Below are 8,992 nucleotides of genomic sequence, written 5' to 3' on the forward strand. Positions count from 1 at the left end.
CAGAGGAATAAATTAACATAATTATATGTAAATTTTAAAATATTATATTTGATATATTAAAGCAATCTTAACTATTTTCACTATAGAAAAATTAAATAAGTAAAATGAATCTATTTAATAAGAATGTTCAATTTTTATAATAATTCAACTAAAAAATAAAATATGTATACTATATAATTGCTGTTATTTTTATAAACAAAAGGGCAAAAGGACAAGAATACACAAGAAGTAATGAATCAAGAACATCCAATAACCTAAAGTGAGGAAAAGTGCATGAGTTCCTATGGAGTTATTTTTTTCACTGCATCTATGACTGAACTATTAAATTGCAAATCCACAACATAACTGTCAACATCTTTACTTTTAACGATTCGGTTGCAGATGCAATAAAAAAATAACTTTATAAACACTCATGCATTTTTCTTCATTTTAGACTATTGGATGCTCATGGCTGATGACTTCTCGAATGCTTTTGCCCTTTGCACTAAGTAAAAATATTAAGAATTTAAAAGATATATTTATAAATCCATATATTAATATATATTGCACATAAGCATATAATTGTGGCTGGGTGGTATGACTTGATAAGGGAGGGGTGTTAATTTGCATTATCAGATGAGGATCTAAATGGCTACGTGCATTATTGGGAGGAGGACAAAAGCTTGAATTATATGTACAATGCAGGGCTGAATTATATTGGGTTGGAGGGCCACGGCCCTCCTTGGGGGTAACCTCGTTCTGCCCCTGATAACCCATTCCACTAAGACCAACATTTATTGGTAAGAAGGTACTTCAGCACCAAACCCAAACTAGGTTACTATGAGCACGTGCCGTAAAAGTGGCTCGATAACATCGTCGTTTCGACTCAAACAACTCTATGTGGAGGTTGACACAAACTGAACAGACTTATTATACATGGTGCATTGGAAATAGCATCGATCATTATAGTAGCTACCAAAACCAAAAAATCCACAATACCTGAAACACAACACAGAGCATGTAAAGAAAGAAAACCTGCAAAAAAATAAAATCACATGAAGCGCAAATTAACTACAAGCATTAGGAAATCCACAAGCATTACTCACTACAAACAAAGTGAAAAAAAAAAAAAAATTTGAAAGATGGAAACAAGGGACACATGATGTCATAAGCAAGAGATCCTTCATCTGGCAACTGGGCCCTTCTTGAAGATTGAATCCTTGACAATTGCTTTTTGTAAACCCTTAACACAATACCATATTTGCCACCTCCTTTTTCATCTGACAAAGTATTAAATCCCATCACTTATGCCCTCACTTGAAATGCTTTGAGCATGTACCGAGATAGTTGGTGTTGTTTGGTTAGAGTTGGATCCATCATCCACTAAAATTTTTTCATCAGGATATAGAGAAGGTTTAGGAGGCATTTCAAGACTCTCAAATTATTGCTTCCAACATCTCTATCACTTTATTCATTGAAGGGCGATCAGTAGGTTTTAGTTGTATGCACCAGAGTGCTACTATGAACATCTTCTTTGCTAAATCTTTTTCCTCCTTTGTCAAATTGTCTTTCATTTGTATATCTTTCTTTTCATCAAATTGGTCATAAATCCATAAGGGAAAATAAAGTTGGCTTGAATGTTCTACATGTGGATTCAAATTCCTTCTTTGGCTTGCCATTTCTATCAAAAGCATTCCAAAACTATAAACATCAGCCTTATAAGACACACCCCCAATATTCTTGTAGAATAGTTCAGGAGCCATGTATCCTATCGTTCCTCTTGCTGCAGTCAAAGTTATGGTAGTATCATCAACAGAATATAATCTTGCTAGTCCAAAATCTGAAATCTTTGGAATGAAGTTATCATCAAGAAGAATATTATGGGACTTGATATCAAAATGCAATATTTGCATATGACAACCATGATGAAGGTAAGCAATTCCGCGAGCCACTCCTAGAGATATCTCATATATTTTATGATAATTTAAGGAGATGCTTTCTTCTTTGGAAAAAATATATTTATCCAAAGATCCATGAGACATGAATTCATATATAAGAGCACGTTTTGATCCTTCTGCACAAAACCCAACAAGGTGTACCACATTCGAATGGTGTATCCTTCCAATAGTTGCTACTTCACTAATAAATTCTTGGTCATTGGCTTTGGATTTACCCAATATTTTGATAGCAACAAATGGTCCGCTACTTAGCTTCCCTTTAAATACTGTTCCAAAGCCTCCTTCACCTAATTTATTCTTGAAACCCTTGGTCATTGTCTCTAGTTCACTGTAGGAATACCTTATTGGAATGAGGTCATGAAGTCGTATAAAATCTTCGATAACTTCATTCATAAATAAGTATTTTCCATGGCATGTATAAAGCAGCAGCGTAAATAGGAATACAGTACCAAAGAAAAGTCTTGCTGTGATGTATGTAAAAGCAACTCTTCCAATGATTATACTTAATTTGGACGGACGAAGATTTGTTATTTCATTAGTGACGTGCATTGTGCGTATAACCCCAATGCAAAATCCTGCACATGTGTATTTTCACACTTGTAAGTAAGAGACTTTGTCGCAAAAACATGACTACATGAATTCCAGAGATGCCACAGTTTAAGAGTCCGGGCATTTAAAATTTTGATCAAACTATCTGTTGTTTTTATGTTCTTGAGTTTTTTCATTAATTCCTTATGATCTTTATATTTTAAAAGCAAATCCTCAATGTTAGTTTTCATCATAGCACTATCAAGATTTTGGTCACGTTTGGTTACTAGAAAGGAATTGATTAAAAAAATTAAGATAAAAATAAACTAAATTACTCTTCCCTCCATTATCAGTATAATAAAACTTATTGATAAATACTAGAAATGTTGGAATCATCACACTCTCCAAAAATCTCATGAATTATAATTCTCAATCTTATGAACTAAATTACTCCTCCACTTTATGACTATGCTCATCTATTCCCTTTGATCATCTTATTTTTACCTTTATTTTTTCAATCCATTTTATTACATTCTTTTCTAACAAGCAAATGTGACTTTTGTGAATTTCTTTTCATCCACTTACAGTTTTAATTGCAAGACCCCAGAACCAATGTATTTGCATTTAAGGCCCAATAAAATCTGAAATAATTTTGCAGGCCCAAAGACCTTCTTACATTTTGGAAAGATGGAATCGGCCCTTCATGAAATACACAACAAAACTTTTATAAATAATATTTAAAGTCCAATTGTTAACCCAAAAAAAACGAGTTCATTTATTTCCAATAGTCCATGCGGTCTAACACTTGTTTAATGAGATGAAATTTACAAGTCACCTTGATGATATTTACAACGAAAACTTCATAAATAATATTTAAATTTCATTTATTAAAAAAAAATATTTGTTGATTTCACATAGTCCAACAGTTTATAGTGATTGAAGGAGAGTAAATTTACAAGTTATCTAGGTGAAATTTACAACAAAAATTTCATAAATATCATTCCAAGTCCATTTTTTTACAACAAAACCTTAATTTATTTCACATAATCAATGTGATTTACACTTGTTAAAATTGAAAGAATTTACAAGTTATCCTGATGAAATTTATAAAAGAATATTCAAAAATAACAATCAAAGTCTATTTATTTTCAACAAAAGGTCCATTTATTTTACAAATTAAAGGGGCAATTTTGTTTTTCACTGAAAAACTTAATTGCAACTTGAAAGAAAGACATTTGGGCCATAGAATTATTTTAGACTCTATTGAGCTTTTAATGCAAATATGCTTGTTACATTCTAGGGGCTTGCAGTGCAATACTCCCATTTTAATTTGGTTATAAATTAATTTTCACTTCTTTTAACTTGGTACCTTTTATCTCACCTATTCTTTTAATCCTGTTCCCCTTTCCTCACTATTGTTTCCTCCTAACCACTACTAGTTTACATCAAATTTGGATTCAACAAAAATAGCCATATATTTCTTTAGAAAATATTTCAAAAAAAATTTCACACTTTGGTATCATGTTAGTCAACTACCTTTTTTTTTTTCTCGCTTTAAGAAATCAACATGATCCTCACACTAAGAACCCCATGGAATATCTATGCAGCATTTTGTTCATAATATTTCGGCCTTATGCGTGCAACGGCTTTGGTGATATACTGATTCACTAATCTGAAAAACAATACCATTTGATTTGAGCAATTTTTTCACCTTTCCCTCTACTACTCACAAGTCACGCTATGGACTTACCCTTTGTAATTGGATTGGAACGAAAATAAGAAAGGACTAATACTATGAGCGGAAACTTTCAAAAATATAGGGATCACTCAAAGATAATTACAATTAGTTAATTTAATAATAATTAAGTCTAAAAAATTATTTGGAACTAATACCCCTAATTATTTGCAACTACTCTTTCTCAAATTCGGTTGGGTGCTCATCATTTTTTTTGGTATACTTAATAAATTAGTACTTTAACAGGTACATAATTAAAAAAACATAATTTTATAATTGTCAATCTGGCAAAAAATAATTTTCATAGTAAAAAATTACATGTTAAAAATTTTAAATCTAAACCGTTAAAAATTTTCTTGGATGGCGAACCCCTCTTTCATAGCTTGCAACTAAAATTTGTTTTTGCATAAATATAGAGAAATTCTTTACGAATTCAGTGCAATACAATATTTATATACTATCTGATAAAAAAATGGCATGCCAAAATAATTTGATATTATATGTTTTTGCATAAGTATATTGGATTTTTAGGACTCAAACATTATTCCTCTTAAAATAAAATCTAGTTTTATAAAAGAACAACAAGGTTAACCTTTTTTCCCAAAAAAAAAAATCATTGGAAGGTACGAAAAAATGTAACATAATATTAGAGTAATTGAATTGAAAATTGTTACCTTCTGCAAATGAGCGCAGCTTTGACAGCCACCCAGTCCTACCTACATCACCAAAGCCAATGACAAACCAAGGTAATTAATTACTCAAGAAGTAGCTATTAAGAAAGGGACCTAGCTTCTCTCTGCTGAGCGCCTCTCGATGGCTCCTTCGCTAAGAGTCGGAAAAGATTTGAACGGTTAAGATTCAAAATTTTTAATTTTATATTTATTAAAATTAAAAAATATAAAAATTTTTAATAAATTTGCTTGAAAACCAACCTGATGAGTCTAGATTCAATACTAATTTTTTTTTCATAATTTTTATAAATTAAGTACTTAAGTTTACTATGAATGGTTCATATTTAGAGTATTTAACTTGTAATTTTTCTTAAAAAAATATTGTTTAGACAGTACATGTCAGAAGATTAATTTTATTTATAATATTATATTTATCAAATAAAATTTAATAAAAATTTAATATTAAATCTGTACCATTCAAAATATATCTTGATCATCAATTTTTTTAAAAAAATTATTATTATATTAGACCACCTAAATTTATTCCGATGATGAACATGTTTATTTTTAAAAAGTATAACTTTTTAAATTTTTTATTTTAACAAATGTTAAATAAAAATAAAAATCAAAAAATTGAAATCTGAACAGTCCACGTCTTCTCCAACTCACAGTGGAAAGGCCCCTCAGCGAGAGAAGCTGGGTTGGTAATGAAGGGATTTGGCTTCTCTCCATTTTTTTTTTCTCTTCACTCCTCATGTCAATCGTTAGATTCATTTTTGAATGGTTGAGATTTGATGTTTCATAAAATTATTGTTATATTTATTTTTATATTATAACAATAATTTTATGAAACATCAAATCTCAACCGTTCAAAAATGAATCTGACAGTTGAGATGGGTAGTGAAGAGAAAGTGAAGAAAGAAAAAAATGGAGAGAAGCTGAGTCCATAATGAAGTGCCCAGGCTTCCCCCAACCCTCCCCCCAAAAAAAAAAAAAGCTCAATCTCTTTCTCATAGAAAGAGGATCTTTCTGCCCCCTCAACCCAGCTCCTTTGATAATCCTATTGACCAGGATATATATATATATATATATGATTGTAATTTTTTTGAACTCTTTCTTTCAATATTTACCTCTAGCAAATTCACAAAGGAGGAATATAATTCTGGAACTTGCTGCCTGTTTGTAATAAATAATAATAGCATAAGCCAAAAAAGGAGGCTTAGAAGTAAAAACAGCCGTTACAATATACTTTTAAATCTTATTTTGTCCCCTCCATTAAAATAATCTGACAGGAATATTGAGAAAATAGATGGGAAAGTAACTTTAGACTTACAACAATAGAGATTTCCTCGCATGGGACCACCACAGAGGCGTTTCTCACAAGCTTGCCTCCACCATGAAACCTCAAATCCGTAAGAAAGCATTCTGTGAATTTCAGCGTAGGATTTACTTCCATCAGGCACCAACAATGAGGTGGTGGCCACAAATTTCAGACTACACCCTGATTTGAACTGCATAGCCCGTAAATCTCCAGCCACAGCATACAAATGACCTCCTTTTCTGGATTCCCAATTCAGGCACGAAGCTGTATCAAGGTACGCTGCGTCGCCCCTCACTGGATCGCTGCAGTTCAGGTACCCCACGTGCTTGAATGAAAGGAACTCAAAGGACCCGCGAAAGTATAACTCAGTGCGGGAGGCATCATATGTATAACAATCGTAAGGATCTCTGGATGCATCGTCGGTGAAATTGGATAGAGATAAGAAATATCGAGGGAGGGAGGAGCAATTTCCCTCCTCGATTCCAGGATCTACGAGTCGGATTGTGAAGTTGTTGTAGTTGATTCCCAGCACACGGTATGTTCGGCTGTACAAATGAACAAGAGTGACGTTGTTTTCACAAGCTAGCTCGAAGATCGGATCGCCGCAATTCGCTGGATCGCCTCGCAGTCGAAATGGATATGAGATGTTTGTGATATTGCCACAGCGAGACGGACTACAGGATTTGTTCTGCTCTTGAGAGCTCATAACTCCAACCATTAGTATCAGAAACAGAGTGAGCCACAGAAAATCCCGAGCCCATAACCCTTTCTCTCCGCCCATCCTTCACGATTCCAAGTTGGTGTTTTAAAAATTGTCTCCACAATTCATCCATTAATATTTATCCTTTTGAAACCGGAAATGCATATGTAAAATAAAATAAAATAAAATAAAATAAACTTATATACTTGGTGTTATAATTTCAAATTAAATATCTAATGTGGTTCCCACATCATCTCTAGTATACTCATAATTAAACAATTTAACAATCATTCCTTAGACGTGAATGAATAAGCTCTTCATATTAAATACGCTCCAAATAATAAGTCTCTAATTTTGAGCTAGCCTAATTTTATAGGCTTTAAATGGTGCCGTGGACACAGATCCTTATTAAAGCCACTGTCAGTTCCATTTTGAGTAAAACCCGTGAGATGTGTGTAGTGGATTTGGTTTATATTCATGTGCAATAGCTTTTTGTGTAGTGGTTAGGAAGTGACCAATTATGACCGTGCATTTTATCTAATGGCTAAAAAGAAAATGTGTATGAAAATACTTATCATTTGCAAAGCATATAATCATATTTTCAAAATTTAAAATTTTTATTTGTATTTTATATTTATCAAAATAAAAATTTATAAAAATTATAAATTTTTAATAAATATATTAATCACCAATTTAAATAGTACATATTTAATTTGGATAGTTAAATTGGATATTTTTTTAAAATTTTCATAAATTAACTATCTATATATATTCTTGATAGTTCAAATATAATATTAACATTCTTTTATAATTTATATAAATATTAATTTGATAATAAATACAATATGAAAAATAAATTAAGATAGTATTGTGCCACTTTCTAAAGAATATTTTATAGAAAAATTACAATTAAAAAATTTTAAATATAAACTGTTCAGAGTAAATTTAAATCGTTAATTTATAAAAATTATTAAAATTTTAGTATTAAATTTGGATTATTTAAATTAAATATAAACTTGCCAGATTAGTAATAAAATAGTTTTATTAAAAATATAAAATATGATTTGTGTGTTTTGCAAATGGGTAGTCATTTTATGCACCACTTTCTTCTTAGCCATTGGATAAAATGTGCTGTCATGATTGTCCACTTCTCACCCACTGCACAAAAAGTCATTATATCCTTTATAGATTATTTATTTACAATAAATTATTTTTATTAATGTTATTAATATATTAAAATTCACTTGTTTTTATTTTGATTGAATAAAAATATATTAAATGTAAAAGGTTGGGTATACAATCTTGTCCATGAAATAGTTAAAATTTTATAAAACACATAATAAAATATTCGTAATTAAATTTTTTTTCTTTTTTATGCTGTTATTATCATCAATTATTTCAAAGTCAGAGCCAGTGTTTTAAACGTATGAACCGGACTACCACAACGGAAATGGGAAATGCATATAAATATGTCTAATAACATCATAAAATGCGTAAAAATTTGAAATAAAATAATTGGACATAAAATATGTCTAATTGGAAATAAAATAATAAAAATAATTATAAATTAAATAATATCATAAATTATAATTTTATAACTTGGATATTTGGTTAATCTAACAATAAGTAATTTTAAAGTATTTGCATTTGTATTGTGCCTAGCTGTCAACATATTTCTAAAAAAATGATCTCAAATCATATTATATTCATGCAGGGTCTATAAATGAATTTAGTTTTTTAAGGGTACAATTTTTGGATCTTTTAAAGTTTTTGTAGCCTTTTTATAATATTAGATTCAAACTCTGAAACATTTTTGTCTAGATTCTCAACAATGATTTAACTAAGCTTAATTATGAAAATAATTTTTTGATCCAAATCAATCGTTGATGAGTTTGGCCAACAATCTAACTTGTCCGATTATACAATCTATCCCGTTTTGTACATAACACAGGGTAAATATCCAATAATGCCCCCCATAAAAAAATAGACTTGATTTTTTTATTTGAATAATGACTTCTATTTATTTGTATTTTCACTAATAAGTTATTTTTAAAAAAAATATATAAGGGCATCTATCTGTCGGTGACTGTCATTACTTAT

At 30.4% G+C, this 8,992-nt stretch overlaps 1 pseudogene; it reads right to left on the reverse strand.

Moving 5' to 3' along the window:
* Positions 1–886: 886 nt before the first annotated feature.
* LOC129320782 (LEAF RUST 10 DISEASE-RESISTANCE LOCUS RECEPTOR-LIKE PROTEIN KINASE-like 2.1) lies at positions 887–6,981 on the reverse strand (annotated as a pseudogene).
* Positions 6,982–8,992: the final 2,011 nt, after the last annotated feature.

The sequence above is a fragment of the Prosopis cineraria genome, unplaced genomic scaffold, assembly GCF_029017545.1.
Source record: "Prosopis cineraria cultivar Desert tree isolate PC_DT_omini unplaced genomic scaffold, ASM2901754v1 PC9, whole genome shotgun sequence".
Taxonomy (NCBI): Eukaryota; Viridiplantae; Streptophyta; class Magnoliopsida; order Fabales; family Fabaceae; genus Prosopis; species Prosopis cineraria.